General features: G+C 66.4%; 9 non-coding genes across 9 annotated transcripts; all 9 read right to left on the reverse strand.

Annotated features, from left to right (window-relative positions):
- Positions 1 to 1,885: 1,885 nt before the first annotated feature.
- LOC132594725 (5S ribosomal RNA) lies at positions 1,886 to 2,004 on the reverse strand. The gene has a single exon (XR_009560894.1). It is a non-coding gene; the product is annotated as a 5S ribosomal RNA (ribosomal RNA).
- A 2,696-nt stretch (positions 2,005 to 4,700) lies between these two features.
- On the reverse strand, positions 4,701 to 4,819 carry LOC132594727 (5S ribosomal RNA). The gene has a single exon (XR_009560896.1). It is a non-coding gene; the product is annotated as a 5S ribosomal RNA (ribosomal RNA).
- Positions 4,820 to 7,515: 2,696 nt separating this feature from the next.
- On the reverse strand, positions 7,516 to 7,634 carry LOC132594728 (5S ribosomal RNA). Its single transcript, XR_009560897.1, has one exon. It is a non-coding gene; the product is annotated as a 5S ribosomal RNA (ribosomal RNA).
- Positions 7,635 to 10,330: 2,696 nt separating this feature from the next.
- LOC132594729 (5S ribosomal RNA) lies at positions 10,331 to 10,449 on the reverse strand. Its single transcript, XR_009560898.1, has one exon. It is a non-coding gene; the product is annotated as a 5S ribosomal RNA (ribosomal RNA).
- Positions 10,450 to 13,145: 2,696 nt separating this feature from the next.
- On the reverse strand, positions 13,146 to 13,264 carry LOC132594730 (5S ribosomal RNA). Its single transcript, XR_009560899.1, has one exon. It is a non-coding gene; the product is annotated as a 5S ribosomal RNA (ribosomal RNA).
- A 2,696-nt stretch (positions 13,265 to 15,960) lies between these two features.
- LOC132594731 (5S ribosomal RNA) lies at positions 15,961 to 16,079 on the reverse strand. The gene has a single exon (XR_009560900.1). It is a non-coding gene; the product is annotated as a 5S ribosomal RNA (ribosomal RNA).
- Positions 16,080 to 18,775: 2,696 nt separating this feature from the next.
- LOC132594732 (5S ribosomal RNA) lies at positions 18,776 to 18,894 on the reverse strand. Its single transcript, XR_009560901.1, has one exon. It is a non-coding gene; the product is annotated as a 5S ribosomal RNA (ribosomal RNA).
- Positions 18,895 to 19,826: 932 nt separating this feature from the next.
- On the reverse strand, positions 19,827 to 19,945 carry LOC132594733 (5S ribosomal RNA). The gene has a single exon (XR_009560902.1). It is a non-coding gene; the product is annotated as a 5S ribosomal RNA (ribosomal RNA).
- Positions 19,946 to 22,642: 2,697 nt separating this feature from the next.
- On the reverse strand, positions 22,643 to 22,761 carry LOC132594734 (5S ribosomal RNA). Its single transcript, XR_009560903.1, has one exon. It is a non-coding gene; the product is annotated as a 5S ribosomal RNA (ribosomal RNA).
- Positions 22,762 to 24,745: the final 1,984 nt, after the last annotated feature.

A 24,745-nucleotide genomic window follows, 5' to 3' on the forward strand; every position in this document is an offset into this window, starting at 1 on the left:
AGCTGTGCTCACAGCGAGTCCAACCGCAGCCTGCATCCCTCCACGGGACACTTGGATTACTCCCGCGATCCCCACGAGGTGCGGCACCCGGCGGCCGAATGGGCTGAGATCCTGCCCTTGCGGCGCCCTGTGGCCACCTCCGCCTCCCTCACGGTACTGGCCGAGGCCTCGGACCAGCGGGCCCCGGCTCCCAGCTCAGCGCTGCTCCTCCGCCCCTCTCACCTCCTGCCCGACGTCCAGGCTACCGAGCACCCTCCACCCCCGCCCACCTTCATGCCACTCAGCCGGAACCCGGGAGGCAATGCCAACTACCAGGTGTATGACAGTCTGGTGCTGAAGCGGCAACCGCAGGAGGGCCAAGCGCGGGCCAACTCGCTGCTACCTTCCACCTCGGCCTCCAGGCCCTCTCTGCACGGGAGCCAGACTGGGAAAATGAACTTACCAGCAGCAAGTGGGGGCAGGGGCAGGGGGCGGCAGGGCATGGAGAGAGGAATAAAGAGCGCCAGAGTCCAGGAAACATTGGTGGTCTGTGGCTTGGAAGCGCCACTCCTTCTGCCAGCCTGGGTCCCTGCGCTTGGCTTCCTGCAATAAGAAGCCAGTGTCCCCTTCTTGGCCTGAGGGTCCCTTTGGTTTAGTGGCCACAGTTCTGCCAGCAGGCCCCTCCTGGTCCTATACCATGCACTAAGTACATCTGCAGCTGCAGACTCCAAACCCCTGGTCTCTGGGCACCTCCTCTGTGTCTCAGCTGTCCCTGTCCACAGAGAGCCTCATACAAGAAGTTGCTTCCAAACTGGGAGGTTCCACATCTGGGCAGGTCCAGCTCCAGGCCCAGTGAAGGGCATGAAGAAGGCTGAGGCTCTGGACTCCAGCCAGGCCTTCAGCAGGCCTCTGAGGCCAAGGTCTTCCTAGTCTCAAGAGGGGCCAAGAGACGCAATGTGTCATTTGAACAAGTGAGTCAGCGGGCGGTGAGCGAATGAATGACCACTCGAGGGGATGTATGCCGGCCACCGGGCCCTGTTTGACTGTCCAGGCTCAGCTTACCTGACCTTGGTTACCAGGGAATGCCACTCTGGGCCCTCCTTTTCATCCCCCTCCCTCACTGTGACCTCACCACCTGCCCCATTATGACCCAGTCTGGCTCCCAGTTAAAACTGGAGGGCAGAGGGCCCAGGCAGTCCTGGGACCAACGGCCATGGGTGAGCGAAACTACTACCGAGCCGAGCCGTTCACTGGCCCCATCCCCAGGAAATGCCAGGAGCAAGGATACTCAATTCTTCTGATCCCGGTCAGCTTCATCTTGCTCAACGTGGGGATCAACATGGTGACTATGGTCAGGGCAGGATCTGTGCAGCGCGGTTGGGGGAGCCCTGGGGTCTTGAAGGGGCTGAGGTGGGAGGGCTGCTGGGGTGTGACCGGGATAAGGGTTGGATTTCAGGGCTCACCCTGCTCCCGGCCTCCCCCCTCCCCTTCTTCCCTCAACTCTGGAGGCATCTGAAGAGATTCTTGCGGGCACTTTTCAATCGTATTTTCCACAAAGGTGAGTGGGCGCCGGCGTGGGTTCAGGGGATGTGGGCCTGTCCCCTTTCTTCTATCCCTGCCTTGATTCTCAGCCCCTCAGGAACCCAGGCCCTGACCCATCTCGCCTTTCCCCACAGACAAGCAAGCCAGCTGTGTAGGCACCCATCGCATGTGCATGCGCTGCTCCGTGGATCCCAAGAACCTGTGCTCAAGAGTTTCTTCCCACTTCTGCCATCGCCCAAGCTTCCTGCTCGGGCAGGTAAACCCACCTTGACTACTGCCTGCAGCGGGGCTCGGCGGGGGCGGAGCCGGCGGCCCCCCCGCCGCGGGCGAGTAAAGGAGAAGGCGGGCGGAGCGGGAGGCAAAAAGCCTACAGCACCCGGTATTCCCAGGCGGTCTCCCATCCAAGTACTAACCAGGCCCGACCCTGCTTAGCTTCCGAGATCAGACGAGATCGGGCGCGTTCAGGGTGGTATGGCCGTAGACGGGGGCGGGGGGCCGCGGGCGGCCTCTTGAGGCCCAGTTTCGCTGGCGCTGGCGCCTTAACGCCAGCCTGGCGGCCGGCCCGCCCCGGCAGGGCCCCCTCGCCCGCCCAGGCAGGGGCAACGGAGGTCTCGGGTATCGGGCGGCGGCGGAGGGTTTGGCGACCACCTCCCAGCCCAGGGCGGCCGTGACCCAGCAAACCCTTCGGCGCTTGGCGCCCCGCCCAAGATCCCGCACGTCGCTCACAGGGACGTGGCCCCGGAGGCTTCAGGGCCCGGGGCCCGCGGTCCCTTGGGCATCGGCCCTGCCCGCCCACGCGGCCCTAGGCGCAGCCCGGCCGCAGCCCGGGCCGGCCCTCCTGCCCGACAGCAGCTGGCCCGAAGCCACCGGGAGCCACCATTGAGTCGCCACGGCCCCTCAGCCCCGGCAAGGCCACCCTTGCCCCCACACCCCCCGCCGAGCTCAGGACCCCGCCCCTGGTGGCCGGCAGGCCCGGGGAAGCGGCCCCTGCCCTCGATCCCGCTCCCGCACCCGGCCGCGGTGACACGCCAGAGGGGCGGGGTGGGGGGGGGCTTTTGACGGAGGGAGCTGTGGAGGGACATACCGGCACACAGGTGGCGGCGCCGGGGCTGGGCGCCGGTGGGGGCGGCCAGGTGCAGGTCGAGGGGCTCGCGGGCCGAAAGGACGGCAACTGGGCCCATGGCGGAGTCTGGGTCTGGAGGGCTCTGAGCCTCCATCCGCTCTGTTGCCTCGGGTCTACCGGCCCGACGCCTGGTAGCGCGACACCCCACCGGCCCACAGACGTAGCCTCCCCAGCTGTGCTCACAGCGAGTCCAACCGCAGCCTGCATCCCTCCACGGGACACTTGGATTACTCCCGCGATCCCCACGAGGTGCGGCACCCGGCGGCCGAATGGGCTGAGATCCTGCCCTTGCGGCGCCCTGTGGCCACCTCCGCCTCCCTCACGGTACTGGCCGAGGCCTTGGACCAGCGGGCCCCGGCTCCCAGCTCAGCGCTGCTCCTCCGCCCCTCTCACCTCCTGCCCGACGTCCAGGCTACCGAGCACCCTCCACCCCCGCCCACCTTCATGCCACTCAGCCGGAACCCGGGAGGCAATGCCAACTACCAGGTGTATGACAGTCTGGTGCTGAAGCGGCAACCGCAGGAGGGCCAAGCGCGGGCCAACTCGCTGCTACCTTCCACCTCGGCCTCCAGGCCCTCTCTGCACGGGAGCCAGACTGGGAAAGTGAACTTACCAGCAGCAAATGGGGGCAGGGGCAGGGGGCGGCAGGGCATGGAGAGAGGAATAAAGAGCGCCAGAGTCCAGGAAACATTGGTGGTCTGTGGCTTGGAAGCGCCACTCCTTCTGCCAGCCTGGGTCCCTGCGCTTGGCTTCCTGCAATAAGAAGCCAGTGTCCCCTTCTTGGCCTGAGGGTCCCTTTGGTTTAGTGGCCACAGTTCTGCCAGCAGGCCCCTCCTGGTCCTATACCATGCACTAAGTACATCTGCAGCTGCAGACTCCAAACCCCTGGTCTCTGGGCACCTCCTCTGTGTCTCAGCTGTCCCTGTCCACAGAGAGCCTCATACAAGAAGTTGCTTCCAAACTGGGAGGTTCCACATCTGGGCAGGTCCAGCTCCAGGCCCAGTGAAGGGCATGAAGAAGGCTGAGGCTCTGGACTCCAGCCAGGCCTTCAGCAGGCCTCTGAGGCCAAGGTCTTCCTAGTCTCAAGAGGGGCCAAGAGACGCAATGTGTCATTTGAACAAGTGAGTCAGCGGGCGGTGAGCGAATGAATGACCGCTCGAGGGGATGTATGCCGGCCACCGGGCCCTGTTTGACTGTCCAGGCTCAGCTTACCTGACCCTGGTTACCAGGGAATGCCACTCTGGGCCCTCCTTTTCATCCCCCTCCCTCACTGTGACCTCACCACCTGCCCCATTATGACCCAGTCTGGCTCCCAGTTAAAACTGGAGGGCAGAGGGCCCAGGCAGTCCTGGGACCAACGGCCATGGGTGAGCGAAACTACTACCGAGCCGAGCCGTTCACTGGCCCCATCCCCAGGAAATGCCAGGAGCAAGGATACTCAATTCTTCTGATCCCGGTCAGCTTCATCTTGCTCAACGTGGGGATCAACATGGTGACTATGGTCAGGGCAGGATCTGTGCAGCGCGGTTGGGGGAGCCCTGGGGTCTTGAAGGGGCTGAGGTGGGAGGGCTGCTGGGGTGTGACCGGGACAAGGGTTGGATTTCAGGGCTCACCCTGCTCCCGGCCTCCCCCCTCCCCTTCTTGCCTCAACTCTGGAGGCATCTGAAGAGATTCTTGCGGGCACTTTTCAATCGTATTTTCCACAAAGGTGAGTGGGCGCCGGCGTGGGTTCAGGGGATGTGGGCCTGTCCCCTTTCTTCTATCCCTGCTTTGATTCTCAGCCCCTCAGGAACCCAGGCCCTGACCCATCTCGCCTTTCCCCACAGACAAGCAAGCCAGCTGTGTAGGCACCCATCGCATGTGCATGCGCTGCTCCGTGGATCCCAAGAACCTGTGCTCAAGAGTTTCTTCCCACTTCTGCCATCGCCCAAGCTTCCTGCTCGGGCAGGTAAACCCACCTTGACTACTGCCTGCAGCGGGGCTCGGCGGGGGCGGAGCCGGCGGCCCCCCCGCCGCGGGCGAGTAAAGGAGAAGGCGGGCGGAGCGGGAGGCAAAAAGCCTACAGCACCCGGTATTCCCAGGCGGTCTCCCATCCAAGTACTAACCAGGCCCGACCCTGCTTAGCTTCCGAGATCAGACGAGATCGGGCGCGTTCAGGGTGGTATGGCCGTAGACGGGGGCGGGGGGCCGCGGGCGGCCTCTTGAGGCCCAGTTTCGCTGGCGCTGGCGCCTTAACGCCAGCCTGGCGGCCGGCCCGCCCCGGCAGGGCCCCCTCGCCCGCCCAGGCAGGGGCAACGGAGGTCTCGGGTATCGGGCGGCGGCGGAGGGTTTGGCGACCACCTCCCAGCCCAGGGCGGCCGTGACCCAGCAAACCCTTCGGCGCTTGGCGCCCCGCCCAAGATCCCGCACGTCGCTCACAGGGACGTGGCCCCGGAGGCTTCAGGGCCCGGGGCCCGCGGTCCCTTGGGCATCGGCCCTGCCCGCCCACGCGGCCCTAGGCACAGCCCGGCTGCAGCCCAGGCCGGCCCTCCTGCCCGACAGCAGCTGGCCCGAAGCCACCAGGAGCCACCATTGAGTCGCCACGGCCCCTCAGCCCCGGCAAGGCCACCCTTGCCCCCACACACCCCGCCGAGCTCAGGACCCCGCCCCTGGTGGCCGGCAGGCCCGGGGAAGCGGCCCCTGCCCTCGATCCCGCTCCCGCACCCGGCCGCGGTGACACACCAGAGGGGCGGGGTGGGGGGGGGCTTTTGTCGGAGGGAGCTGTGGAGGGACACACCGGCACACAGGTGGCGGCGCCGGGGCTGGGCGCCGGTGGGGGCGGCCAGGTGCAGGTCGAGGGGCTCGCGGGCCGAAAGGACGGCAACTGGGCCCATGGCGGAGTCTGGGTCTGGAGGGCTCTGAGCCTCCATCCGCTCTGGTGCCTCGGGTCTACCGGCCCGACGCCTGGTAGCGCGACACCCCACCGGCCCAGAGACGTAGCCTCCCCAGCTGTGCTCACAGCGAGTCCAACCGCAGCCTGCATCCCTCCACGGGACACTTGGATTACTCCCGCGATCCCCACGAGGTGCGGCACCCGGCGGCCGAATGGGCTGAGATCCTGCCCTTGCGGCGCCCTGTGGCCACCTCCGCCTCCCTCACGGTACTGGCCGAGGCCTCGGACCAGCGGGCCCCGGCTCCCAGCTCAGCGCTGCTCCTCCGCCCCTCTCACCTCCTGCCCGACGTCCAGGCTACCGAGCACCCTCCACCCCCGCCCACCTTCATGCCACTCAGCCGGAACCCGGGAGGCAATGCCAACTACCAGGTGTATGACAGTCTGGTGCTGAAGCGGCAACCGCAGGAGGGCCAAGCGCGGGCCAACTCGCTGCTACCTTCCACCTCGGCCTCCAGGCCCTCTCTGCACGGGAGCCAGACTGGGAAAATGAACTTACCAGCAGCAAGTGGGGGCAGGGGCAGGGGGCGGCAGGGCATGGAGAGAGGAATAAAGAGCGCCAGAGTCCAGGAAACATTGGTGGTCTGTGGCTTGGAAGCGCCACTCCTTCTGCCAGCCTGGGTCCCTGCGCTTGGCTTCCTGCAATAAGAAGCCAGTGTCCCCTTCTTGGCCTGAGGGTCCCTTTGGTTTAGTGGCCACAGTTCTGCCAGCAGGACCCTCCTGGTCCTATACCATGCACTAAGTACATCTGCAGCTGCAGACTCCAAACCCCTGGTCTCTGGGCACCTCCTCTGTGTCTCAGCTGTCCCTGTCCACAGAGAGCCTCATACAAGAAGTTGCTTCCAAACTGGGAGGTTCCACATCTGGGCAGGTCCAGCTCCAGGCCCAGTGAAGGGCATGAAGAAGGCTGAGGCTCTGGACTCCAGCCAGGCCTTCAGCAGGCCTCTGAGGCCAAGGTCTTCCTAGTCTCAAGAGGGGCCAAGAGACGCAATGTGTCATTTGAACAAGTGAGTCAGCGGGCGGTGAGCGAATGAATGACCACTCGAGGGGATGTATGCCGGCCACCGGGCCCTGTTTGACTGTCCAGGCTCAGCTTACCTGACCTTGGTTACCAGGGAATGCCACTCTGGGCCCTCCTTTTCATCCCCCTCCCTCACTGTGACCTCACCACCTGCCCCATTATGACCCAGTCTGGCTCCCAGTTAAAACTGGAGGGCAGAGGGCCCAGGCAGTCCTGGGACCAACAGCCATGGGTGAGCGAAACTACTACCGAGCCGAGCCGTTCACTGGCCCCATCCCCAGGAAATGCCAGGAGCAAGGATACTCAATTCTTCTGATCCCGGTCAGCTTCATCTTGCTCAACGTGGGGATCAACATGGTGACTATGGTCAGGGCAGGATCTGTGCAGCGCGGTTGGGGGAGCCCTGGGGTCTTGAAGGGGCTGAGGTGGGAGGGCTGCTGGGGTGTGACCGGGATAAGGGTTGGATTTCAGGGCTCACCCTGCTCCCGGCCTCCCCCCTCCCCTTCTTCCCTCAACTCTGGAGGCATCTGAAGAGATTCTTGCGGGCACTTTTCAATCGTATTTTCCACAAAGGTGAGTGGGCGCCGGCGTGGGTTCAGGGGATGTGGGCCTGTCCCCTTTCTTCTATCCCTGCCTTGATTCTCAGCCCCTCAGGAACCCAGGCCCTGACCCATCTCGCCTTTCCCCACAGACAAGCAAGCCAGCTGTGTAGGCACCCATCGCATGTGCATGCGCTGCTCCGTGGATCCCAAGAACCTGTGCTCAAGAGTTTCTTCCCACTTCTGCCATCGCCCAAGCTTCCTGCTCGGGCAGGTAAACCCACCTTGACTACTGCCTGCAGCGGGGCTCGGCGGGGGCGGAGCCGGCGGCCCCCCCGCCGCGGGCGAGTAAAGGAGAAGGCGGGCGGAGCGGGAGGCAAAAAGCCTACAGCACCCGGTATTCCCAGGCGGTCTCCCATCCAAGTACTAACCAGGCCCGACCCTGCTTAGCTTCCGAGATCAGACGAGATCGGGCGCGTTCAGGGTGGTATGGCCGTAGACGGGGGCGGGGGGCCGCGGGCGGCCTCTTGAGGCCCAGTTTCGCTGGCGCTGGCGCCTTAACGCCAGCCTGGCGGCCGGCCCGCCCCGGCAGGGCCCCCTCGCCCGCCCAGGCAGGGGCAACGGAGGTCTCGGGTATCGGGCGGCGGCGGAGGGTTTGGCGACCACCTCCCAGCCCAGGGCGGCCGTGACCCAGCAAACCCTTCGGCGCTTGGCGCCCCGCCCAAGATCCCGCACGTCGCTCACAGGGACGTGGCCCCGGAGGCTTCAGGGCCCGGGGCCCGCGGTCCCTTGGGCATCGGCCCTGCCCGCCCACGCGGCCCTAGGCGCAGCCCGGCCGCAGCCCGGGCCGGCCCTCCTGCCCGACAGCAGCTGGCCCGAAGCCACCGGGAGCCACCATTGAGTCGCCACGGCCCCTCAGCCCCGGCAAGGCCACCCTTGCCCCCACACCCCCCGCCGAGCTCAGGACCCCGCCCCTGGTGGCCGGCAGGCCCGGGGAAGCGGCCCCTGCCCTCGATCCCGCTCCCGCACCCGGCCGCGGTGACACGCCAGAGGGGCGGGGTGGGGGGGGGCTTTTGACGGAGGGAGCTGTGGAGGGACATACCGGCACACAGGTGGCGGCGCCGGGGCTGGGCGCCGGTGGGGGCGGCCAGGTGCAGGTCGAGGGGCTCGCGGGCCGAAAGGACGGCAACTGGGCCCATGGCGGAGTCTGGGTCTGGAGGGCTCTGAGCCTCCATCCGCTCTGTTGCCTCGGGTCTACCGGCCCGACGCCTGGTAGCGCGACACCCCACCGGCCCACAGACGTAGCCTCCCCAGCTGTGCTCACAGCGAGTCCAACCGCAGCCTGCATCCCTCCACGGGACACTTGGATTACTCCCGCGATCCCCACGAGGTGCGGCACCCGGCGGCCGAATGGGCTGAGATCCTGCCCTTGCGGCGCTCTGTGGCCACCTCCGCCTCCCTCACGGTACTGGCCGAGGCCTTGGACCAGCGGGCCCCGGCTCCCAGCTCAGCGCTGCTCCTCCGCCCCTCTCACCTCCTGCCCGACGTCCAGGCTACCGAGCACCCTCCACCCCCGCCCACCTTCATGCCACTCAGCCGGAACCCGGGAGGCAATGCCAACTACCAGGTGTATGACAGTCTGGTGCTGAAGCGGCAACCGCAGGAGGGCCAAGCGCGGGCCAACTCGCTGCTACCTTCCACCTCGGCCTCCAGGCCCTCTCTGCACGGGAGCCAGACTGGGAAAGTGAACTTACCAGCAGCAAATGGGGGCAGGGGCAGGGGGCGGCAGGGCATGGAGAGAGGAATAAAGAGCGCCAGAGTCCAGGAAACATTGGTGGTCTGTGGCTTGGAAGCGCCACTCCTTCTGCCAGCCTGGGTCCCTGCGCTTGGCTTCCTGCAATAAGAAGCCAGTGTCCCCTTCTTGGCCTGAGGGTCCCTTTGGTTTAGTGGCCACAGTTCTGCCAGCAGGCCCCTCCTGGTCCTATACCATGCACTAAGTACATCTGCAGCTGCAGACTCCAAACCCCTGGTCTCTGGGCACCTCCTCTGTGTCTCAGCTGTCCCTGTCCACAGAGAGCCTCATACAAGAAGTTGCTTCCAAACTGGGAGGTTCCACATCTGGGCAGGTCCAGCTCCAGGCCCAGTGAAGGGCATGAAGAAGGCTGAGGCTCTGGACTCCAGCCAGGCCTTCAGCAGGCCTCTGAGGCCAAGGTCTTCCTAGTCTCAAGAGGGGCCAAGAGACGCAATGTGTCATTTGAACAAGTGAGTCAGCGGGCGGTGAGCGAATGAATGACCGCTCGAGGGGATGTATGCCGGCCACCGGGCCCTGTTTGACTGTCCAGGCTCAGCTTACCTGACCCTGGTTACCAGGGAATGCCACTCTGGGCCCTCCTTTTCATCCCCCTCCCTCACTGTGACCTCACCACCTGCCCCATTATGACCCAGTCTGGCTCCCAGTTAAAACTGGAGGGCAGAGGGCCCAGGCAGTCCTGGGACCAACGGCCATGGGTGAGCGAAACTACTACCGAGCCGAGCCGTTCACTGGCCCCATCCCCAGGAAATGCCAGGAGCAAGGATACTCAATTCTTCTGATCCCGGTCAGCTTCATCTTGCTCAACGTGGGGATCAACATGGTGACTATGGTCAGGGCAGGATCTGTGCAGCGCGGTTGGGGGAGCCCTGGGGTCTTGAAGGGGCTGAGGTGGGAGGGCTGCTGGGGTGTGACCGGGACAAGGGTTGGATTTCAGGGCTCACCCTGCTCCCGGCCTCCCCCCTCCCCTTCTTGCCTCAACTCTGGAGGCATCTGAAGAGATTCTTGCGGGCACTTTTCAATCGTATTTTCCACAAAGGTGAGTGGGCGCCGGCGTGGGTTCAGGGGATGTGGGCCTGTCCCCTTTCTTCTATCCCTGCTTTGATTCTCAGCCCCTCAGGAACCCAGGCCCTGACCCATCTCGCCTTTCCCCACAGACAAGCAAGCCAGCTGTGTAGGCACCCATCGCATGTGCATGCGCTGCTCCGTGGATCCCAAGAACCTGTGCTCAAGAGTTTCTTCCCACTTCTGCCATCGCCCAAGCTTCCTGCTCGGGCAGGTAAACCCACCTTGACTACTGCCTGCAGCGGGGCTCGGCGGGGGCGGAGCCGGCGGCCCCCCCGCCGCGGGCGAGTAAAGGAGAAGGCGGGCGGAGCGGGAGGCAAAAAGCCTACAGCACCCGGTATTCCCAGGCGGTCTCCCATCCAAGTACTAACCAGGCCCGACCCTGCTTAGCTTCCGAGATCAGACGAGATCGGGCGCGTTCAGGGTGGTATGGCCGTAGACGGGGGCGGGGGGCCGCGGGCGGCCTCTTGAGGCCCAGTTTCGCTGGCGCTGGCGCCTTAACGCCAGCCTGGCGGCTGGCCCGCCCCGGCAGGGCCCCCTCGCCCGCCCAGGCAGGGGCAACGGAGGTCTCGGGTATCGGGCGGCGGCGGAGGGTTTGGCGACCACCTCCCAGCCCAGGGCGGCCGTGACCCAGCAAACCCTTCGGCGCTTGGCGCCCCGCCCAAGATCCCGCACGTCGCTCACAGGGACGTGGCCCCGGAGGCTTCAGGGCCCGGGGCCCGCGGTCCCTTGGGCATCGGCCCTGCCCGCCCACGCGGCCCTAGGCACAGCCCGGCCGCAGCCCAGGCCGGCCCTCCTGCCCGACAGCAGCTGGCCCGAAGCCACCAGGAGCCACCATTGAGTCGCCACGGCCCCTCAGCCCCGGCAAGGCCACCCTTGCCCCCACACCCCCCGCCGAGCTCAGGACCCCGCCCCTGGTGGCCGGCAGGCCCGGGGAAGCGGCCCCTGCCCTCGATCCCGCTCCCGCACCCGGCCGCGGTGACACGCCAGAGGGGCGGGGTGGGGGGGGGCTTTTGTCGGAGGGAGCTGTGGAGGGACACACCGGCACACAGGTGGCGGCGCCGGGGCTGGGCGCCGGTGGGGGCGGCCAGGTGCAGGTCGAGGGGCTCGCGGGCCGAAAGGACGGCAACTGGGCCCATGGCGGAGTCTGGGTCTGGAGGGCTCTGAGCCTCCATCCGCTCTGGTGCCTCGGGTCTACCGGCCCGACGCCTGGTAGCGCGACACCCCACCGGCCCAGAGACGTAGCCTCCCCAGCTGTGCTCACAGCGAGTCCAACCGCAGCCTGCATCCCTCCACGGGACACTTGGATTACTCCCGCGATCCCCACGAGGTGCGGCACCCGGCGGCCGAATGGGCTGAGATCCTGCCCTTGCGGCGCCCTGTGGCCACCTCCGCCTCCCTCACGGTACTGGCCGAGGCCTCGGACCAGCGGGCCCCGGCTCCCAGCTCAGCGCTGCTCCTCCGCCCCTCTCACCTCCTGCCCGACGTCCAGGCTACCGAGCACCCTCCACCCCCGCCCACCTTCATGCCACTCAGCCGGAACCCGGGAGGCAATGCCAACTACCAGGTGTATGACAGTCTGGTGCTGAAGCGGCAACCGCAGGAGGGCCAAGCGCGGGCCAACTCGCTGCTACCTTCCACCTCGGCCTCCAGGCCCTCTCTGCACGGGAGCCAGACTGGGAAAATGAACTTACCAGCAGCAAGTGGGGGCAGGGGCAGGGGGCGGCAGGGCATGGAGAGAGGAATAAAGAGCGCCAGAGTCCAGGAAACATTGGTGGTCTGTGGCTTGGAAGCGCCACTCCTTCTGCCAGCCTGGGTCCCTGCGCTTGGCTTCCTGCAATAAGAAGCCAGTGTCCCCTTCTTGGCCTGAGGGTCCCTTTGGTTTAGTGGCCACAGTTCTGCCAGCAGGCCCCTCCTGGTCCTATACCATGCACTAAGTACATCTGCAGCTGCAGACTCCAAACCCCTGGTCTCTGGGCACCTCCTCTGTGTCTCAGCTGTCCCTGTCCACAGAGAGCCTCATACAAGAAGTTGCTTCCAAACTGGGAGGTTCCACATCTGGGCAGGTCCAGCTCCAGGCCCAGTGAAGGGCATGAAGAAGGCTGAGGCTCTGGACTCCAGCCAGGCCTTCAGCAGGCCTCTGAGGCCAAGGTCTTCCTAGTCTCAAGAGGGGCCAAGAGACGCAATGTGTCATTTGAACAAGTGAGTCAGCGGGCGGTGAGCGAATGAATGACCACTCGAGGGGATGTATGCCGGCCACCGGGCCCTGTTTGACTGTCCAGGCTCAGCTTACCTGACCTTGGTTACCAGGGAATGCCACTCTGGGCCCTCCTTTTCATCCCCCTCCCTCACTGTGACCTCACCACCTGCCCCATTATGACCCAGTCTGGCTCCCAGTTAAAACTGGAGGGCAGAGGGCCCAGGCAGTCCTGGGACCAACAGCCATGGGTGAGCGAAACTACTACCGAGCCGAGCCGTTCACTGGCCCCATCCCCAGGAAATGCCAGGAGCAAGGATACTCAATTCTTCTGATCCCGGTCAGCTTCATCTTGCTCAACGTGGGGATCAACATGGTGACTATGGTCAGGGCAGGATCTGTGCAGCGCGGTTGGGGGAGCCCTGGGGTCTTGAAGGGGCTGAGGTGGGAGGGCTGCTGGGGTGTGACCGGGATAAGGGTTGGATTTCAGGGCTCACCCTGCTCCCGGCCTCCCCCCTCCCCTTCTTCCCTCAACTCTGGAGGCATCTGAAGAGATTCTTGCGGGCACTTTTCAATCGTATTTTCCACAAAGGTGAGTGGGCGCCGGCGTGGGTTCAGGGGATGTGGGCCTGTCCCCTTTCTTCTATCCCTGCCTTGATTCTCAGCCCCTCAGGAACCCAGGCCCTGACCCATCTCGCCTTTCCCCACAGACAAGCAAGCCAGCTGTGTAGGCACCCATCGCATGTGCATGCGCTGCTCCGTGGATCCCAAGAACCTGTGCTCAAGAGTTTCTTCCCACTTCTGCCATCGCCCAAGCTTCCTGCTCGGGCAGGTAAACCCACCTTGACTACTGCCTGCAGCGGGGCTCGGCGGGGGCGGAGCCGGCGGCCCCCCCGCCGCGGGCGAGTAAAGGAGAAGGCGGGCGGAGCGGGAGGCAAAAAGCCTACAGCACCCGGTATTCCCAGGCGGTCTCCCATCCAAGTACTAACCAGGCCCGACCCTGCTTAGCTTCCGAGATCAGACGAGATCGGGCGCGTTCAGGGTGGTATGGCCGTAGACGGGGGCGGGGGGCCGCGGGCGGCCTCTTGAGGCCCAGTTTCGCTGGCGCTGGCGCCTTAACGCCAGCCTGGCGGCCGGCCCGCCCCGGCAGGGCCCCCTCGCCCGCCCAGGCAGGGGCAACGGAGGTCTCGGGTATCGGGCGGCGGCGGAGGGTTTGGCGACCACCTCCCAGCCCAGGGCGGCCGTGACCCAGCAAACCCTTCGGCGCTTGGCGCCCCGCCCAAGATCCCGCACGTCGCTCACAGGGACGTGGCCCCGGAGGCTTCAGGGCCCGGGGCCCGCGGTCCCTTGGGCATCGGCCCTGCCCGCCCACGCGGCCCTAGGCGCAGCCCGGCCGCAGCCCGGGCCGGCCCTCCTGCCCGACAGCAGCTGGCCCGAAGCCACCGGGAGCCACCAATGAGTCGCCACGGCCCCTCAGCCCCGGCAAGGCCACCCTTGCCCCCACACCCCCCGCCGAGCTCAGGACCCCGCCCCTGGTGGCCGGCAGGCCCGGGGAAGCGGCCCCTGCCCTCGATCCCGCTCCCGCACCCGGCCGCGGTGACACGCCAGAGGGGCGGGGTGGGGGGGGGCTTTTGACGGAGGGAGCTGTGGAGGGACATACCGGCACACAGGTGGCGGCGCCGGGGCTGGGCGCCGGTGGGGGCGGCCAGGTGCAGGTCGAGGGGCTCGCGGGCCGAAAGGACGGCAACTGGGCCCATGGCGGAGTCTGGGTCTGGAGGGCTCTGAGCCTCCATCCGCTCTGTTGCCTCGGGTCTACCGGCCCGACGCCTGGTAGCGCGACACCCCACCGGCCCACAGACGTAGCCTCCCCAGCTGTGCTCACAGCGAGTCCAACCGCAGCCTGCATCCCTCCACGGGACACTTGGATTACTCCCGCGATCCCCACGAGGTGCGGCACCCGGCGGCCGAATGGGCTGAGATCCTGCCCTTGCGGCGCCCTGTGGCCACCTCCGCCTCCCTCACGGTACTGGCCGAGGCCTTGGACCAGCGGGCCCCGGCTCCCAGCTCAGCGCTGCTCCTCCGCCCCTCTCACCTCCTGCCCGACGTCCAGGCTACCGAGCACCCTCCACCCCCGCCCACCTTCATGCCACTCAGCCGGAACCCGGGAGGCAATGCCAACTACCAGGTGTATGACAGTCTGGTGCTGAAGCGGCAACCGCAGGAGGGCCAAGCGCGGGCCAACTCGCTGCTACCTTCCACCTCGGCCTCCAGGCCCTCTCTGCACGGGAGCCAGACTGGGAAAGTGAACTTACCAGCAGCAAATGGGGGCAGGGGCAGGGGGCGGCAGGGCATGGAGAGAGGAATAAAGAGCGCCAGAGTCCAGGAAACATTGGTGGTCTGTGGCTTGGAAGCACCACTCCTTCTGCCAGCCTGGGTCCCTGCGCTTGGCTTCCTGCAATAAGAAGCCAGTGTCCCCTTCTTGGCCTGAGGGTCCCTTTGGTTTAGTGGCCACAGTTCTGCCAGCAGGCCCCTCCTGGTCCTATACCATGCACTAAGTACATCTGCAGCTGCAGACTCCAAACCCCTGGTCTCTGGGCACCTCCTCTGTGTCTCAGCTGTCCCTGTCCACAGAGAGCCTCATACAAGAAGTTGCTTCCAAACTGGGAGGTTCCACATCTGGGCAGGTCCAGCTCCAGGCCCAGTGAAGGGCATGAAGAAGGCTGAGGCTCTGGACTCCAGCCAGGCCTTCAGCAGGCCTCTGAGGCCAAGGTCTTCCTAGTCTCAAGAGGGGCCAAGAGACGCAATGTGTCATTTGAACAAGTGAGTCAGCGGGCGGTGAGCGAATGAATGACCGCTCGAGGGGATGTATGCCGGCCACCGGGCCCTGTTTGACTGTCCAGGCTCAGCTTACCTGACCCTGGTTACCAGGGAATGCCACTCTGGGCCCTCCTTTTCATCCCCCTCCCTCACTGTGACCTCACCACCTGCCCCATTATGACCCAGTCTGGCTCCCAGTTAAAACTGGAGGGCAGAGGGCCCAGGCAGTCCTGGGACCAACGGCCATGGGTGAGCGAAACTACTACCGAGCCGAGCCGTTCACTGGCCCCATCCCCAGGAAATGCCAGGAGCAAGGATACTCAATTCTTCTGATCCCGGTCAGCTTCATCTTGCTCAACGTGGGGATCAACATGGTGACTATGGTCAGGGCAGGATCTGTGCAGCGCGGTTGGGGGAGCCCTGGGGTCTTGAAGGGGCTGAGGTGGGAGGGCTGCTGGGGTGTGACCGGGACAAGGGTTGGATTTCAGGGCTCACCCTGCTCCCGGCCTCCCCCCTCCCCTTCTTGCCTCAACTCTGGAGGCATCTGAAGAGATTCTTGCGGGCACTTTTCAATCGTATTTTCCACAAAGGTGAGTGGGCGCCGGCGTGGGTTCAGGGGATGTGGGCCTGTCCCCTTTCTTCTATCCCTGCTTTGATTCTCAGCCCCTCAGGAACCCAGGCCCTGACCCATCTCGCCTTTCCCCACAGACAAGCAAGCCAGCTGTGTAGGCACCCATCGCATGTGCATGCGCTGCTCCGTGGATCCCAAGAACCTGTGCTCAAGAGTTTCTTCCCACTTCTGCCATCGCCCAAGCTTCCTGCTCGGGCAGGTAAACCCACCTTGACTACTGCCTGCAGCGGGGCTCGGCGGGGGCGGAGCCGGCGGCCCCCCCGCCGCGGGCGAGTAAAGGAGAAGGCGGGCGGAGCGGGAGGCAAAAAGCCTACAGCACCCGGTATTCCCAGGCGGTCTCCCATCCAAGTACTAACCAGGCCCGACCCTGCTTAGCTTCCGAGATCAGACGAGATCGGGCGCGTTCAGGGTGGTATGGCCGTAGACGGGGGCGGGGGGCCGCGGGCGGCCTCTTGAGGCCCAGTTTCGCTGGCGCTGGCGCCTTAACGCCAGCCTGGCGGCCGGCCCGCCCCGGCAGGGCCCCCTCGCCCGCCCAGGCAGGGGCAACGGAGGTCTCGGGTATCGGGCGGCGGCGGAGGGTTTGGCGACCACCTCCCAGCCCAGGGCGGCCGTGACCCAGCAAACCCTTCGGCGCTTGGCGCCCCGCCCAAGATCCCGCACGTCGCTCACAGGGACGTGGCCCCGGAGGCTTCAGGGCCCGGGGCCCGCGGTCCCTTGGGCATCGGCCCTGCCCGCCCACGCGGCCCTAGGCACAGCCCGGCCGCAGCCCAGGCCGGCCCTCCTGCCCGACAGCAGCTGGCCCGAAGCCACCGGGAGCCACCATTGAGTCGCCACGGCCCCTCAGCCCCGGCAAGGCCACCCTTGCCCCCACACCCCCCGCCGAGCTCAGGACCCCGCCCCTGGTGGCCGGCAGGCCCGGGGAAGCGGCCCCTGCCCTCGATCCCGCTCCCGCACCCGGCCGCGGTGACACGCCAGAGGGGCGGGGTGGGGGGGGGCTTTTGACGGAGGGAGCTGTGGAGGGACATACCGGCACACAGGTGGCGGCGCCGGGGCTGGGCGCCGGTGGGGGCGGCCAGGTGCAGGTCGAGGGGCTCGCGGGCCGAAAGGACGGCAACTGGGCCCATGGCGGAGTCTGGGTCTGGAGGGCTCTGAGCCTCCATCCGCTCTGTTGCCTCGGGTCTACCGGCCCGACGCCTGGTAGCGCGACACCCCACCGGCCCACAGACGTAGCCTCCCCAGCTGTGCTCACAGCGAGTCCAACCGCAGCCTGCATCCCTCCACGGGACACTTGGATTACTCCCGCGATCCCCACGAGGTGCGGCACCCGGCGGCCGAATGGGCTGAGATCCTGCCCTTGCGGCGCCCTGTGGCCACCTCCGCCTCCCTCACGGTACTGGCCGAGGCCTTGGACCAGCGGGCCCCGGCTCCCAGCTCAGCGCTGCTCCTCCGCCCCTCTCACCTCCTGCCCGACGTCCAGGCTACCGAGCACCCTCCACCCCCGCCCACCTTCATGCCACTCAGCCGGAACCCGGGAGGCAATGCCAACTACCAGGTGTATGACAGTCTGGTGCTGAAGCGGCAACCGCAGGAGGGCCAAGCGCGGGCCAACTCGCTGCTACCTTCCACCTCGGCCTCCAGGCCCTCTCTGCACGGGAGCCAGACTGGGAAAGTGAACTTACCAGCAGCAAATGGGGGCAGGGGCAGGGGGCGGCAGGGCATGGAGAGAGGAATAAAGAGCGCCAGAGTCCAGGAAACATTGGTGGTCTGTGGCTTGGAAGCGCCACTCCTTCTGCCAGCCTGGGTCCCTGCGCTTGGCTTCCTGCAATAAGAAGCCAGTGTCCCCTTCTTGGCCTGAGGGTCCCTTTGGTTTAGTGGCCACAGTTCTGCCAGCAGGCCCCTCCTGGTCCTATACCATGCACTAAGTACATCTGCAGCTGCAGACTCCAAACCCCTGGTCTCTGGGCACCTCCTCTGTGTCTCAGCTGTCCCTGTCCACAGAGAGCCTCATACAAGAAGTTGCTTCCAAACTGGGAGGTTCCACATCTGGGCAGGTCCAGCTCCAGGCCCAGTGAAGGGCATGAAGAAGGCTGAGGCTCTGGACTCCAGCCAGGCCTTCAGCAGGCCTCTGAGGCCAAGGTCTTCCTAGTCTCAAGAGGGGCCAAGAGACGCAATGTGTCATTTGAACAAGTGAGTCAGCGGGCGGTGAGCGAATGAATGACCGCTCGAGGGGATGTATGCCGGCCACCGGGCCCTGTTTGACTGTCCAGGCTCAGCTTACCTGACCCTGGTTACCAGGGAATGCCACTCTGGGCCCTCCTTTTCATCCCCCTCCCTCACTGTGACCTCACCACCTGCCCCATTATGACCCAGTCTGGCTCCCAGTTAAAACTGGAGGGCAGAGGGCCCAGGCAGTCCTGGGACCAACGGCCATGGGTGAGCGAAACTACTACCGAGCCGAGCCGTTCACTGGCCCCATCCCCAGGAAATGCCAGGAGCAAGGATACTCAATTCTTCTGATCCCGGTCAGCTTCATCTTGCTCAACGTGGGGATCAACATGGTGACTATGGTCAGGGCAGGATCTGTGCAGCGCGGTTGGGGGAGCCCTGGGGTCTTGAAGGGGCTGAGGTGGGAGGGCTGCTGGGGTGTGACCGGGACAAGGGTTGGATTTCAGGGCTCACCCTGCTCCCGGCCTCCCCCCTCCCCTTCTTGCCTCAACTCTGGAGGCATCTGAAGAGATTCTTGCGGGCACTTTTCAATCGTATTTTCCACAAAGGTGAGTGGGCGCCGGCGTGGGTTCAGGGGATGTGGGCCTGTCCCCTTTCTTCTATCCCTGCCTTGATTCTCAGCCCCTCAGGAACCCAGGCCCTGACCCATCTCGCCTTTCCCCACAGACAAGCAAGCCAGCTGTGTAGGCACCCATCGCATGTGCATGCGCTGCTCCGTGGATCCCAAGAACCTGTGCTCAAGAGTTTCTTCCCACTTCTGCCATCGCCCAAGCTTCCTGCTCGGGCAGGTAAACCCACCTTGACTACTGCCTGCAGCGGGGCTCGGCGGGGGCGGAGCCGGCGGCCCCCCCGCCGCGGGCGAGTAAAGGAGAAGGCGGGCGGAGCGGGAGGCAAAAAGCCTACAGCACCCGGTATTCCCAGGCGGTCTCCCATCCAAGTACTAACCAGGCCCGACCCTGCTTAGCTTCCGAGATCAGACGAGATCGGGCGCGTTCAGGGTGGTATGGCCGTAGACGGGGGCGGGGGGCCGCGGGCGGCCTCTTGAGGCCCAGTTTCGCTGGCGCTGGCGCCTTAACGCCAGCCTGGCGGCCGGCCCGCCCCGGCAGGGCCCCCTCGCCCGCCCAGGCAGGGGCAACGGAGGTCTCGGGTATCGGGCGGCGGCGGAGGGTTTGGCGACCACCTCCCAGCCCAGGGCGGCCGTGACCCAGCAAACCCTTCGGCGCTTGGCGCCCCGCCCAAGATCCCGCACGTCGCTCACAGGGACGTGGCCCCGGAGGCTTCAGGGCCCGGGGCCCGCGGTCCCTTGGGCATCGGCCCTGCCCGCCCACGCGGCCCTAGGCGCAGCCCGGCCGCAGCCCGGGCCGGCCCTCCTGCCCGACAGCAGCTGGCCCGAAGCCACCGGGAGCCACCAATGAGTCGCCACGGCCCCTCAGCCCCGGCAAGGCCACCCTTGCCCCCACACCCCCCGCCGAGCTCAGGACCCCGCCCCTGGTGGCCGGCAGGCCCGGGGAAGCGGCCCCTGCCCTCGATCCCGCTCCCGCACCCGGCCGCGGTGACACGCCAGAGGGGCGGGGTGGGGGGGGGCTTTTGTCGGAGGGAGCTGTGGAGGGACACACCGGCACACAGGTGGCGGCGCCGGGGCTGGGCGCCGGTGGGGGCGGCCAGGTGCAGGTCGAGGGGCTCGCGGGCCGAAAGGACGGCAACTGGGCCCGCGGCGGAGTCTGGGTCCGGGCCAGCCACCCCGGGAGCGTCTGGGGTGCGCCTGCCTTCCAGGGCCGCCTTCTGGCCGCCTGGCCGGCCGGGCCGGCGGGGAGCGACCCCGCCGGCGCGCGCCGTGGTGGGAGGGGCCTGAGGAGGTGGGGCCTGCAGCGGGGCCCGGCGGGGGCGGAGCCGGCGGCCCCCGCCGCGGGCGAGTAAAGGAGAAGGCGGGCGGAGCGGGAGGCAAAAAGCCTACAGCACCCGGTATTCCCAGGCGGTCTCCCATCCAAGTACTAACCAGGCCCGACCCTGCTTAGCTTCCGAGATCAGACGAGATCGGGCGCGTTCAGGGTGGTATGGCCGTAGACGGGGGCGGGGGGCCGCGGGCGGCCTCTTGAGGCCCAGTTTCGCTGGCGCTGGCGCCTTAACGCCAGCCTGGCGGCCGGCCCGCCCCGGCAGGGCCCCCTCGCCCGCCCAGGCAGGGGCAACGGAGGTCTCGGGTATCGGGCGGCGGCGGAGGGTTTGGCGACCACCTCCCAGCCCAGGGCGGCCGTGACCCAGCAAACCCTTCGGCGCTTGGCGCCCCGCCCAAGATCCCGCACGTCGCTCACAGGGACGTGGCCCCGGAGGCTTCAGGGCCCGGGGCCCGCGGTCCCTTGGGCATCGGCCCTGCCCGCCCACGCGGCCCTAGGCGCAGCCCGGCCGCAGCCCGGGCCGGCCCTCCTGCCCGACAGCAGCTGGCCCGAAGCCACCGGGAGCCACCATTGAGTCGCCACGGCCCCTCAGCCCCGGCAAGGCCACCCTTGCCCCCACACCCCCCGCCGAGCTCAGGACCCCGCCCCTGGTGGCCGGCAGGCCCGGGGAAGCGGCCCCTGCCCTCGATCCCGCTCCCGCACCCGGCCGCGGTGACACGCCAGAGGGGCGGGGTGGGGGTGGGGCTTTTGTCGGAGGGAGCTGTGGAGGGACACACCGGCACACAGGTGGCGGCGCCGGGGCTGGGCGCCGGTGGGGGCGGCCAGGTGCAGGTCGAGGGGCTCGCGGGCCGAAAGGACGGCAACTGGGCCCATGGCGGAGTCTGGTTCTGGAGGGCTCTGAGCCTCCATCCGCTCTGGTGCCTCGGGTCTACCGGCCCGACGCCTGGTAGCGCGACACCCCACCGGCCCACAGACGTAGCCTCCCCAGCTGTGCTCACAGCGAGTCCAACCGCAGCCTGCATCCCTCCACGGGACACTTGGATTACTCCCGCGATCCCCACGAGGTGCGGCACCCGGCGGCCGAATGGGCTGAGATCCTGCCCTTGCGGCACCCTGTGGCCACCTCCGCCTCCCTCACGGTACTGGCCGAGGCCTCGGACCAGCGGGCCCCGGCTCCCAGCTCAGCGCTGCTCCTCCGCCCCTCTCACCTCCTGCCCGACGTCCAGGCTACCGAGCACCCTCCACCCCCGCCCACCTTCATGCCACTCAGCCGGAACCCGGGAGGCAATGCCAACTACCAGGTGTATGACAGTCTGGTGCTGAAGCGGCAACCGCAGGAGGGCCAAGCGCGGGCCAACTCGCTGCTACCTTCCACCTCGGCCTCCAGGCCCTCTCTGCACGGGAGCCAGACTGGGAAAGTGAACTTACCAGCAGCAAATGGGGGCAGGGGCAGGGGGCGGCAGGGCATGGAGAGAGGAATAAAGAGCGCCAGAGTCCAGGAAACATTGGTGGTCTGTGGCTTGGAAGCACCACTCCTTCTGCCAGCCTGGGTCCCTGCGCTTGGCTTCCTGCAATAAGAAGCCAGTGTCCCCTTCTTGGCCTGAGGGTCCCTTTGGTTTAGTGGCCACAGTTCTGCCAGCAGGCCCCTCCTGGTCCTATACCATGCACTAAGTACATCTGCAGCTGCAGACTCCAAACCCCTGGTCTCTGGGCACCTCCTCTGTGTCTCAGCTGTCCCTGTCCACAGAGAGCCTCATACAAGAAGTTGCTTCCAAACTGGGAGGTTCCACATCTGGGCAGGTCCAGCTCCAGGCCCAGTGAAGGGCATGAAGAAGGCTGAGGCTCTGGACTCCAGCCAGGCCTTCAGCAGGCCTCTGAGGCCAAGGTCTTCCTAGTCTCAAGAGGGGCCAAGAGACGCAATGTGTCATTTGAACAAGTGAGTCAGCGGGCGGTGAGCGAATGAATGACCGCTCGAGGGGATGTATGCCGGCCACCGGGCCCTGTTTGACTGTCCAGGCTCAGCTTACCTGACCCTGGTTACCAGGGAATGCCACTCTGGGCCCTCCTTTTCATCCCCCTCCCTCACTGTGACCTCACCACCTGCCCCATTATGACCCAGTCTGGCTCCCAGTTAAAACTGGAGGGCAGAGGGCCCAGGCAGTCCTGGGACCAACGGCCATGGGTGAGCGAAACTACTACCGAGCCGAGCCGTTCACTGGCCCCATCCCCAGGAAATGCCAGGAGCAAGGATACTCAATTCTTCTGATCCCGGTCAGCTTCATCTTGCTCAACGTGGGGATCAACATGGTGACTATGGTCAGGGCAGGATCTGTGCAGCGCGGTTGGGGGAGCCCTGGGGTCTTGAAGGGGCTGAGGTGGGAGGGCTGCTGGGGTGTGACCGGGACAAGGGTTGGATTTCAGGGCTCACCCTGCTCCCGGCCTCCCCCCTCCCCTTCTTGCCTCAACTCTGGAGGCATCTGAAGAGATTCTTGCGGGCACTTTTCAATCGTATTTTCCACAAAGGTGAGTGGGCGCCGGCGTGGGTTCAGGGGATGTGGGCCTGTCCCCTTTCTTCTATCCCTGCTTTGATTCTCAGCCCCTCAGGAACCCAGGCCCTGACCCATCTCGCCTTTCCCCACAGACAAGCAAGCCAGCTGTGTAGGCACCCATCGCATGTGCATGCGCTGCTCCGTGGATCCCAAGAACCTGTGCTCAAGAGTTTCTTCCCACTTCTGCCATCGCCCAAGCTTCCTGCTCGGGCAGGTAAACCCACCTTGACTACTGCCTGCAGCGGGGCTCGGCGGGGGCGGAGCCGGCGGCCCCCCCGCCGCGGGCGAGTAAAGGAGAAGGCGGGCGGAGCGGGAGGCAAAAAGCCTACAGCACCCGGTATTCCCAGGCGGTCTCCCATCCAAGTACTAACCAGGCCCGACCCTGCTTAGCTTCCGAGATCAGACGAGATCGGGCGCGTTCAGGGTGGTATGGCCGTAGACGGGGGCGGGGGGCCGCGGGCGGCCTCTTGAGGCCCAGTTTCGCTGGCGCTGGCGCCTTAACGCCAGCCTGGCGGCCGGCCCGCCCCGGCAGGGCCCCCTCGCCCGCCCAGGCAGGGGCAACGGAGGTCTCGGGTATCGGGCGGCGGCGGAGGGTTTGGCGACCACCTCCCAGCCCAGGGCGGCCGTGACCCAGCAAACCCTTCGGCGCTTGGCGCCCCGCCCAAGATCCCGCACGTCGCTCACAGGGACGTGGCCCCGGAGGCTTCAGGGCCCGGGGCCCGCGGTCCCTTGGGCATCGGCCCTGCCCGCCCACGCGGCCCTAGGCGCAGCCCGGCCGCAGCCCGGGCCGGCCCTCCTGCCCGACAGCAGCTGGCCCGAAGCCACCGGGAGCCACCATTGAGTCGCCACGGCCCCTCAGCCCCGGCAAGGCCACCCTTGCCCCCACACCCCCCGCCGAGCTCAGGACCCCGCCCCTGGTGGCCGGCAGGCCCGGGGAAGCGGCCCCTGCCCTCGATCCCGCTCCCGCACCCGGCCGCGGTGACACGCCAGAGGGGCGGGGTGGGGGGTGGCTTTTGACGGAGGGAGCTGTGGAGGGACATACCGGCACACAGGTGGCGGCGCCGGGGCTGGGCGCCGGTGGGGGCGGCCAGGTGCAGGTCGAGGGGCTCGCGGGCCGAAAGGACGGCAACTGGGCCCATGGCGGAGTCTGGGTCTGGAGGGCTCTGAGCCTCCATCCGCTCTGTTGCCTCGGGTCTACCGGCCCGACGCCTGGTAGCGCGACACCCCACCGGCCCACAGACGTAGCCTCCCCAGCTGTGCTCACAGCGAGTCCAACCGCAGCCTGCATCCCTCCACGGGACACTTGGATTACTCCCGCGATCCCCACGAGGTGCGGCACCCGGCGGCCGAATGGGCTGAGATCCTGCCCTTGCGGCGCCCTGTGGCCACCTCCGCCTCCCTCACGGTACTGGCCGAGGCCTTGGACCAGCGGGCCCCGGCTCCCAGCTCAGCGCTGCTCCTCCGCCCCTCTCACCTCCTGCCCGACGTCCAGGCTACCGAGCACCCTCCACCCCCGCCCACCTTCATGCCACTCAGCCGGAACCCGGGAGGCAATGCCAACTACCAGGTGTATGACAGTCTGGTGCTGAAGCGGCAACCGCAGGAGGGCCAAGCGCGGGCCAACTCGCTGCTACCTTCCACCTCGGCCTCCAGGCCCTCTCTGCACGGGAGCCAGACTGGGAAAGTGAACTTACCAGCAGCAAATGGGGGCAGGGGCAGGGGGCGGCAGGGCATGGAGAGAGGAATAAAGAGCGCCAGAGTCCAGGAAACATTGGTGGTCTGTGGCTTGGAAGCACCACTCCTTCTGCCAGCCTGGGTCCCTGCGCTTGGCTTCCTGCAATAAGAAGCCAGTGTCCCCTTCTTGGCCTGAGGGTCCCTTTGGTTTAGTGGCCACAGTTCTGCCAGCAGGCCCCTCCTGGTCCTATACCATGCACTAAGTACATCTGCAGCTGCAGACTCCAAACCCCTGGTCTCTGGGCACCTCCTCTGTGTCTCAGCTGTCCCTGTCCACAGAGAGCCTCATACAAGAAGTTGCTTCCAAACTGGGAGGTTCCACATCTGGGCAGGTCCAGCTCCAGGCCCAGTGAAGGGCATGAAGAAGGCTGAGGCTCTGGACTCCAGCCAGGCCTTCAGCAGGCCTCTGAGGCCAAGGTCTTCCTAGTCTCAAGAGGGGCCAAGAGACGCAATGTGTCATTTGAACAAGTGAGTCAGCGGGCGGTGAGCGAATGAATGACCGCTCGAGGGGATGTATGCCGGCCACCGGGCCCTGTTTGACTGTCCAGGCTCAGCTTACCTGACCCTGGTTACCAGGGAATGCCACTCTGGGCCCTCCTTTTCATCCCCCTCCCTCACTGTGACCTCACCACCTGCCCCATTATGACCCAGTCTGGCTCCCAGTTAAAACTGGAGGGCAGAGGGCCCAGGC

This window comes from Globicephala melas, unplaced genomic scaffold, assembly GCF_963455315.2.
Source record: "Globicephala melas unplaced genomic scaffold, mGloMel1.2 SCAFFOLD_309, whole genome shotgun sequence".
In the NCBI taxonomy this organism is placed as follows: domain Eukaryota; kingdom Metazoa; phylum Chordata; class Mammalia; order Artiodactyla; family Delphinidae; genus Globicephala; species Globicephala melas.